This window comes from Mobula birostris, unplaced genomic scaffold (genome assembly GCF_030028105.1).
Source record: "Mobula birostris isolate sMobBir1 unplaced genomic scaffold, sMobBir1.hap1 scaffold_3568, whole genome shotgun sequence".
In the NCBI taxonomy this organism is placed as follows: domain Eukaryota; kingdom Metazoa; phylum Chordata; class Chondrichthyes; order Myliobatiformes; family Myliobatidae; genus Mobula; species Mobula birostris.
Genome location: NW_027276639.1, coordinates 22,501 through 32,500, shown reverse-complemented (window position 1 = coordinate 32,500; position 10,000 = coordinate 22,501).

Here is a 10,000-nt window from a genome sequence, read left to right as displayed (position 1 = left end):
CGGAGCTAACTCGAGAGAGGACGGTCGGGACGTCGACCGGGAACAGGACACAGGCCAGAGTCCCCACGCCTGCCACGCGTATCTTGTACCTCAGTAAAGACCGCGGGAGGAGTTGAGGCCGCCGCCGGTGACCTTTCCTCGGAAGCCGCCTTCGCCGCCCCTGCTACGAGCGCCCGCTAGCATCAGCGGTGCCGCCTAGGAGAACGTCCGGAGCGAGTGAGTGCGAGAGCGTGCCAGCTAAACGCGCATTCGAGTAGCGGAGCTGAGCAGAGGAGCTGACGCCAGTGTCACGCCACTTTCGTCCCGACGTGGCCGCCGCCGACCAACGCCACCAGCGCCTGCCTGCGCTTTTTCTACCTTCACCGCCTACTTTCTCATCTGTCCGACCGCTGCGCCCGGCTGGCCTGCGCCCCGCCCGTCCGCCCGCCGCCAGATGCGCGAGGGGGTGGGGGGGGGGGGGGTCGGTCGTGCGCCAGGTAAGCTGCCGCGCTCGTGCACGTGGCCTCCCCGCCGCCGGGGTAGGTTGGTGCTCGGTTCAGCCATCGGCGGTCCCCTCCATTGCAGGGATCCGCTGGGTGTCGCGGCGCCGCACGCGCCCTTGGCCCACGTACGCGTCGCGGACACCCCTTTTCTCTTTCTCTCTCAGGATTCGTATATGACAATGCCGAGAAACGTACCGACAATTTGCTGCACCGCCCGCCGGACCGCTCACAAGGCTCTCCTCGTCCCGAGGACACTAGCCTTCTCGCGGAACCGGAGGCTGCACGCGGACCGCTCTGGCGACCGGACGTCTCCGGCCTCTGCTGGAGCGGGGAGGGAACGCGCGGGTGCCGCCCGACCTTCTGGAAATCGCACATCGGCCGGCCGTCAGTCGGTAGCACCGCGCGCGCAGAGCCTCTCCTTCCTCTCGTTGGTGACCGAGGATCAACGCTTCGGTTGAGTCAGGCTGAACCGGGCATCTCCCTGCCACTCTGGCCTATGGAACTCTCCCGACTCTTTCGCCTTGCCCCTACGGCGCGAAAGAGTGCTGCTGCGGCCGGCGCGCCCGTCCCTTGCTCTCTCGGGCCATGTCTGTCGTCGCAGTGCCGCGCCATCCCCTATCGAGCCGCGTCGCTGGGTGAGGTCCGCACCCGCACCCTTCCGCCGAGCTGGCTCTCAGGACGGTCGACGGTCGCCGCTCGCCTCCGTCGGCCCAGGGCCTAACGCCGCGCCGGTGAACGCCTCGCCATCCCACCCCGTCGATCGCGCCGGTGAGGTCCGCACCTTCACCGCCTAGGTATATGCGCGTGGGTGTAGCTGCCTTCTCGGGATGGTCGACGGTCGTTCGACCGGCCCCCGTCATCTATGCGCACAGCAGTCCCGTCCGCCGGCGGGAGACTCCGTCAATCGATCGTGGTGCAAACGTGCGAATGCCCAACGTCAATTCCGCCCAAAGCATGAAGCCCTCGGTCGGCAATCGGGCCGCCCCGCGGCAGACCCACCTGCCCACCTCCGGAGATGGTAACGAGCCGAGCACGGAAGTTCGGCGCACGTGTCGAGACCGTCGCTTCCACTCGGCCTCTCCCAAAGGTAGGACCGACCAAGCCGGATCGATCGGGGAACAGAGGTCTAACGCAGACGACACTCGCGAGGGCACCAGCGGCAGGCTTGTCCCTTCTCCGTCTTGGTACACACAATGCCTCTTTGCTTTTCGGATCGATATAAAGCTTTTGCCACCGTCGGTCTGCCGGCCGCCGCCCGCGGTCCGCGCTCAGACTCTGTCTGTCCGCAGCCCCCGCTGCGTTCTTGGACTTTGTCATTTTTTTCGGAAATAGCGAAAAAAAGCTTTTATCATTGTAAGTCGGAGCTCGCCCGGCCTCCCGCTTACTGAGTCACAATTGAGTAAGGCTCACTTAGAACTCTGCACTGTGTCAACCGTACCACTAGTCACCCTGCTAAGTGTGTCTGGAAAACGTGTTCCCGTAAATCTCCGGGAACCCCGCCAATCCCCCCGTACAGAAATTGCATGTGTCAAGTCGGCGGGATGCCTCCCGGAAGTCCTACCGGGAAGGTCGCACTCTGGCCCCGCCAGGCGGGGCAAATCCGACCCCCATAGTGACTTCCGGGCCTAACTCGTTAACCAGAGCCGCGACAGACCGTGCAACAATGACATGTGTCAAACCGGCGGCACGACGCCCGGAGCTCATGCCGGTCGCGGGGCACCTCGGGCCCGCCCGACGGGGCAGATCCGACCTTCACAGGCTTCCGACGGCAATTGGTTAACCGGCGTGGCGCCGAGGGCACGCGGCTGGCTCGGCGGGCGGCCCTCCGGTAGTGCCGCCGTCGATCGGCCGCCTCGGTCGGCAGGAGGGCCCCGAAGTCGCCTTCATTCTGACTTCCGAGTCGGGACTTAGATTACTTTCGACTCTTCAGCCAAGGTCTCGGATCGACGGCGGGACCTGCGGTTGTCCCTCCGAAAATGCCGCCGCTCGGCCGGCACGGCCCGCCGAATACGTCCCCTTACTGGCTCCCGCCTCGGGACTTTGTCAGAAATTCATTCGGGCAAGGTTTCCATTCGGCGGCCGGAGCACCGGTAGTCATACGGAAAATGCCGCCCCTCGGCCGGCATGGGCCTGCGAATAGGTCCCGCTGACAGACTTCCGCGATTGGGTATTTGTCCGAAAATCCATACCGGCAATCTTCGGAATCGTGCGGAAAAGCTGCCGCGTGGCCCGGGTTAACCAATTGGGGAGGCCGGTGCCATCTACCGAATACTTCAACAACTCGTGAAAACGGCCTCCCTATATATCTGCAGGAACCCCGCCAATGCCCCCGTACAGAAATTGCATGTGTCAAAGGGGCGGCCGAATCTGACCCCGGCGGCCGAGCCTCTGGAACTCCGGGTCGGCCTCGGCCGGCAAATCCGACCCCCATCCAGACTTCCGGAGCGGACTTGGTTAACGAATTGCCACCGGGCAAATGGTTAACCGACAGATCTTGGAGGCTCGTTACCCAAGCCATCCCCCGCCGGTGCGAAAAGTTAACAATCAGCGGGCGGGCAATTCGTGAACCGACCGGGACCGGGCAATTCGTTAACCATTCGGAACCGGGCAATTCGTTAACCAACCTTGTCCTGGCAATGAGTGCACCAACCCGGCCGGACAATTCGTTAACCAAGCTGGCTCTGGCAATTCGTTAACCAACCTGGCCGGGACAATTCGTTAACCAACCCGGCCGGACAATTCGTTAACCAAGCTGGCTCTGGCAATTCGTTAACCAACCTGACCCTGACAATTCGTTAACCAACCCTGTCCTGGCAATGAGTGCACCAACCCGGCCGGACAATTCGGTAACCAACCAGACCCTGGCAATTCGTTAACCAACCAGGACGGGCAATTCGTCAACCAACCCTGTCCTGGCAATGAGTGCACCAACCCGGCCGGACAATTCGGTAACCAACCAGACCCTGGCAATTCGTTAACCAACCTGACCCGGACAATTCGTTAACCAACCAGGACGGGCAATTCGTTAACCAACCAGGCCCGGACAATACTTTAACCACCCTGGTTTTCCAATTCGTGAACCAACTGGGAACGGACAATTCGGTAACCAACCCTGTCCTGGCAATGAGTGCACCAACCCGGCCGGACAATTCGTTAACCACCCTGTCCTTGCCAATTCGTGAACCAACTGGGAACGGACAATTCGTTAACCAACCCGGCCGGACAGTTCGTTAACCAAGCTGGCTCTGGCAATTCGTTAACCTACCCGGCCATGGCAATTCGTTAACCAACCTGACCCTGACAATTCGTTAACCAGCCAGGACGGGCAATTCGTTAACCAACCTGGCCCGGACAATTCCTTAACCACCCTGGCCTTGCCAATTCGTGAACCAACTGGGAACGGACAATTCATTAAACAACCCTGTCCTGGCAATGAGTGCACCAACCCAGCCGGACAATTCGTTAACCAAGCTGGCTCTGGCAATTCGTTAACCTACTCGGACATGCCAATTCGTTAACCAGTCTGACCCGGACAATTCGCTAACCAACCCTACTCGGGCAAATCGTTAACCAAGCCCAACCCCGACAATTCGTTAACCAACCCTGCACGGTCAAGTCGTTAACCAAGCCCAAACCCGACAATTCGTTAACCAACCCATACATGGCAATTCGCTAAACAACCCGGCTCGGGCAAATGGTTAACCAAGCCGGCCGGGCAAATCGTTAACCGGCCCGGCAGTCCCGACAATTCGACAATCAACCAGCTGAGGACAAACCCTTCGCCCTCAATAACAACTAGTTCTTGCCCCGCCGTCAAAATGTCCCGGCCGATGTTCATCAGAAACTCCTTGCTGGCCCATGGGCCCCCCCTCCTTACCTTAAGAGAGTCATAGTTACTCCCGCCGTTTACCCGCGCCGCACTGAATTTCGTCAAGTTGGGTCTGGCAACCCGCTAACCCGGCCGGCCGGGCCTGACAACGCTCTAGAAACCCGGAACAGGCAGTTTCGTGAACCAACCGCGCACGCTCCTGACAATGCGTTCACCCACCCTGCTCGGGCAAATCGTTAACCAAGCCCAACCCTGACAATGCGTTAATCAACCCGGCCATGGCAATTCATTAACCAACCCGGCTCGGGCAAATGGTTAACCAAGCCGGCCGGGCAAATCGTTGACCGGCCCGGCAGTCCCGACGATTCGACAATCAACCAGCTGAGGACAAACCCTTCGCCCTCAATAACAACTAGTTCTTGCCCCGCCGTCAAAATGTCCCGGCCGATGTTCATCAGAAACTCCTTGCTGGCCCATGGGCCCCCCTCCTTAACCTTAAGAGAGTCATAGTTACTCCCGCCGATTACCCGCGCTGCACTGAATTTCGTCAAGTTGGGTCTGGCAAGCCGCTAACCCGGCCGGCCGGGCCTGACAACGCTCTAGAAACCCGGAACAGGCAGTTTCGTGAACCAACCGCGCACGCTCCTGACAATGCGTTAGCCAACCCTGCTCGGGCAAATCGTTAATCAAGCCCAACCCTGAAACTGCGTTAACCAACCCGGCCATGGCAATTCATTAACCAACCCGGCTCGGACAAATGGTTAACCAAGCCCAACCCAGACAATTCGGTAACCAACCCGGCTCGGGCAAATGGTTAACCAAGCCGGCCGGGCAAATCGTTGACCGGCCCGGCAGTCCCGACGATTCGACAATCAACCAGCTGAGGACAAACCCTTCGCCCTCAATAACAACTAGTTCTTGCCCCGCCGTCAAAATGTCCCGGCCGATGTTCATCAGAAACTCCTTGCTGGCCCATGGGCCCCCCTCCTTAACCTTAAGAGAGTCATAGTTACTCCCGCTGTTTACCCGCGCCGCACTGAATTTCGTCAAGTTGGGTCTGGCAAGCCGCTAACCCGGCCGGCCGGGCCTGACAACGCTCTAGAAACCCGGAACAGGCAGTTTCGTGAACCAACCGCGCACGCTCCTGACAATGCGTTAGCCAACCCTGCTCGGGCAAATCGTTAATCAAGCCCAACCCTGAAACTGCGTTAACCAACCCGGCCATGGCAATTCATTAACCAACCCGGCTCGGACAAATGGTTAACCAAGCCCAACCCAGACAATTCGGTAACCAACCCGGCTCGGGCAAATGGTTAACCAAGCCGGCCGGGCAAATCGCTAACCGGCCCGGCAGTCCCGACAATTCGACAATCAACCCGCTGAGGACAAACCCTTCGCCCTCAATAACAACTAGTTCTTGCCCCGCCGTCAAAATGTCCCGGCCGATGTTCATCAGAAACTCCTTGCTGGCCCATGGGCCCCCCTCCTTACCTTAAGAGAGTCATAGTTACTCCCGCCGTTTACCCGCGCCGCACTGAATTTCGTCAAGTTGGGTCTGGCAAGCCGCTAACCCGGCCGGCCGGGCCTGACAACGCTCTAGAAACCCGGAACAGGCAGTTTCGTGAACCAACCGCGCACGCTCCTGACAATGCGTTCACCCACCCTGCTCGGGCAAATCGTTAATCAAGCCCAACCCTGAAACTGCGTTAACCAACCCGGCCATGGCAATTCATTAACCAACCCGGCTCGGGCAAATGGTTAACCAAGCCGGCCGGGCAAATCGTTGACCGGCCCGGCAGTCCCGACGATTCGACAATCAACCAGCTGAGGACAAACCCTTCGCCCTCAATAACAACTAGTTCTTGCCCCGCCGTCAAAATGTCCCGGCCGATGTTCATCAGAAACTCCTTGCTGGCCCATGGGCCCCCCTCCTTAACCTTAAGAGAGTCATAGTTACTCCCGCCGATTACCCGCGCTGCACTGAATTTCGTCAAGTTGGGTCTGGCAAGCCGCTAACCCGGCCGGCCGGGCCTGACAACGCTCTAGAAACCCGGAACAGGCAGTTTCGTGAACCAACCGCGCACGCTCCTGACAATGCGTTAGCCAACCCTGCTCGGGCAAATCGTTAATCAAGCCCAACCCTGAAACTGCGTTAACCAACCCGGCCATGGCAATTCATTAACCAACCCGGCTCGGACAAATGGTTAACCAAGCCCAACCCAGACAATTCGGTAACCAACCCGGCTCGGGCAAATGGTTAACCAAGCCGGCCGGGCAAATCGCTAACCGGCCCGGCAGTCCCGACAATTCGACAATCAACCCGCTGAGGACAAACCCTTCGCCCTCAATAACAACTAGTTCTTGCCCCGCCGTCAAAATGTCCCGGCCGATGTTCATCAGAAACTCCTTGCTGGCCCATGGGCCCCCCTCCTTACCTTAAGAGAGTCATAGTTACTCCCGCCGTTTACCCGCGCCGCACTGAATTTCGTCAAGTTGGGTCTGGCAAGCCGCTAACCCGGCCGGCCGGGCCTGACAACGCTCTAGAAACCCGGAACAGGCAGTTTCGTGAACCAACCGCGCACGCTCCTGACAATGCGTTCACCCACCCTGCTCGGGCAAATCGTTAACCAAGCCCAAACCCGACAATTCGGTAACCAACCCAACCATGACAATTCGCTAACCAACCCGGCCCGGGCAAATGGTTAACCAAGCCCAAACCTGACAATTCGCTAACCAACCCGGCCCGGGCAAATGGTTAACCAAGCCGGCCGGGCAAATCGGTAACCGGCCCGGCAGCCCCGACTATTCGACAATCAACCAGCTGAGGACAAACCCTTCGCCCTCAATAACAACTAGTTCTTGCCCCGCCGTCAAAATGTCCCGGCCGATGTTCATCAGAAACTCCTTGCTGGCCCATGGGCCGACAATTCGTTAACCAACCCAACCATGACAATTCGCTAACCAACCCGGCCCGGGCAAATGGTTAACCAAGCCCAAACCTGACAATTCGTTAACCAACCCGGCCCGGGCAAATGGTTAACCAAGCCGGCCGGGCAAATCGGTAACCGGCCCGGCAGTCCCGACAATTCGACAATCAACCAGCTGAGGACAAACCCTTCGCCCTCAATAACAACTAGTTCTTGCCCCGCCGTCAAAATGTCCCGGCCGATGTTCATCAGAAACTCCTTGCTGGCCCATGGGCCCCCCTCCTTACCTTAAGAGAGTCATAGTTACTCCCGCCGATTACCCGCGCTGCACTGAATTTCGTCAAGTTGGGTCTGGCAAGCCGCTAACCCGGCCGGCCGGGCCTGACAATGCTCTAGAAACCCGGAACAGGCAGTTTCGTGAACCAACTGCGCACGCTCCTGACAATGTGTTCACCCACCCTGCTCGGGCAAATCGTTAACCAAGCCCAAACCCGACAATTCGGTAACCAACCCAACCATGACAATTCGCTAACCAACCCGGCCCGGGCAAATGGTTAACCAAGCCCAAACCTGACAATTCGCTAACCAACCCGGCCCGGGCAAATGGTTAACCAAGCCGGCCGGGCAAATCGGTAACCGGCCCGGCAGCCCCGACTATTCGACAATCAACCAGCTGAGGACAAACCCTTCGCCCTCAATAACAACTAGTTCTTGCCCCGCCGTCAAAATGTCCCGGCCGATGTTCATCAGAAACTCCTTGCTGGCCCATGGGCCGACAATTCGTTAACCAACCCAACCATGACAATTCGCTAACCAACCCGGCCCGGGCAAATGGTTAACCAAGCCCAAACCTGACAATTCGTTAACCAACCCGGCCCGGGCAAATGGTTAACCAAGCCGGCCGGGCAAATCGGTAACCGGCCCGGCAGTCCCGACAATTCGACAATCAACCAGCTGAGGACAAACCCTTCGCCCTCAATAACAACTAGTTCTTGCCCCGCCGTCAAAATGTCCCGGCCGATGTTCATCAGAAACTCCTTGCTGGCCCATGGGCCCCCCTCCTTACCTTAAGAGAGTCATAGTTACTCCCGCCGATTACCCGCGCTGCACTGAATTTCGTCAAGTTGGGTCTGGCAAGCCGCTAACCCGGCCGGCCGGGCCTGACAATGCTCTAGAAACCCGGAACAGGCAGTTTCGTGAACCAACTGCGCACGCTCCTGACAATGTGTTCACCCACCCTGCTCGGGCAAATCGTTAACCAAGCCCAAACCCGACAATTCGGTAACCAACCCAACCATGACAATTCGCTAACCAACCCGGCCCGGGCAAATGGTTAACCAAGCCCAAACCTGACAATTCGTTAACCAACCCGGCCCGGGCAAATGGTTAACCAAGCCGGCCGGGCAAATCGGTAACCGGCCCGGCAGCCCCGACTATTCGACAATCAACCAGCTGAGGACAAACCCTTCGCCCTCAATAACAACTAGTTCTTGCCCCGCCGTCAAAATGTCCCGGCCGATGTTCATCAGAAACTCCTTGCTGGCCCATGGGCCGACAATTCGTTAACCAACCCAACCATGACAATTCGCTAACCAACCCGGCCCGGGCAAATGGTTAACCAAGCCCAAACCTGACAATTCGTTAACCAACCCGGCCCGGGCAAATGGTTAACCAAGCCGGCCGGGCAAATCGGTAACCGGCCCGGCAGTCCCGACAATTCGACAATCAACCAGCTGAGGACAAACCCTTCGCCCTCAATAACAACTAGTTCTTGCCCCGCCGTCAAAATGTCCCGGCCGATGTTCATCAGAAACTCCTTGCTGGCCCATGGGCCCCCCTCCTTACCTTAAGAGAGTCATAGTTACTCCCGCCGTTTACCCGCGCCGCACTGAATTTCGTCAAGTTGGGTCTGGCAACCTGCTAACCCGGCCGGCCGGGCCTGACAACGCTCTAGAAACCCGGAACAGGCAGTTTCGTGAACCAACCGCGCACGCTCCTGACAATGCGTTCACCCACCCTGCTCGGGCAAATCGTTAACCAAGCCCAACCCTGACAATGCGTTAATCAACCCGGCCATGGCAATTCATTAACCAACCCGGCTCGGGCAAATGGTTAACCAAGCCCAACCCTGACAATTCGGTAACCAACCCGGCTCGGGCAAATGGTTAACCAAGCCGGCCGGGCAAATCGCTAACCGGCCCGGCAGTCCCGACAATTCGACAATCAACCCGCTGAGGACAAACCCTTCGCCCTCAATAACAACTAGTTCTTGCCACGCCGTCAAAATGTCCCGGCCGATGTTCACCAGAAACTCCTTGCTGGCCCATGGGCCCCCCGCCTTAAGTCATAGTTACTCCCGCCGAATACCCGCGCTTCACTGAATTTCGTCAAGCTGGCCCTGTCAAATCCTTAACCCGACCGGACCCTGACAATTCGATAAAAAAAACCAGCTGGCGCAGCCCACCTCTTCCAATACTACGGCGCACGGGGCCCGCGCGGTGGGTGGGTGGGTGGGTGTGTGGGTGTGTGAGCTTGAACCATGTGTCCGGAGATCGGGTGGTCCAGGGAGTTTTGGTTACCCAGGTGCAATTCGTTAACCAAGTCTGGCTCGGAAGTCCGGATGCGGGTCGGATTTGCCGGCCACTGCCGGCCGGGAGTTCCAGAGCCCCGGCCGCCGGGGTCAAGTTCGGCCGCCCCTTTGACACATGCGATTTCTGTACGGGGGCATTGGCGGGGTTCCTGCAGATATATGGGGAGGCGGT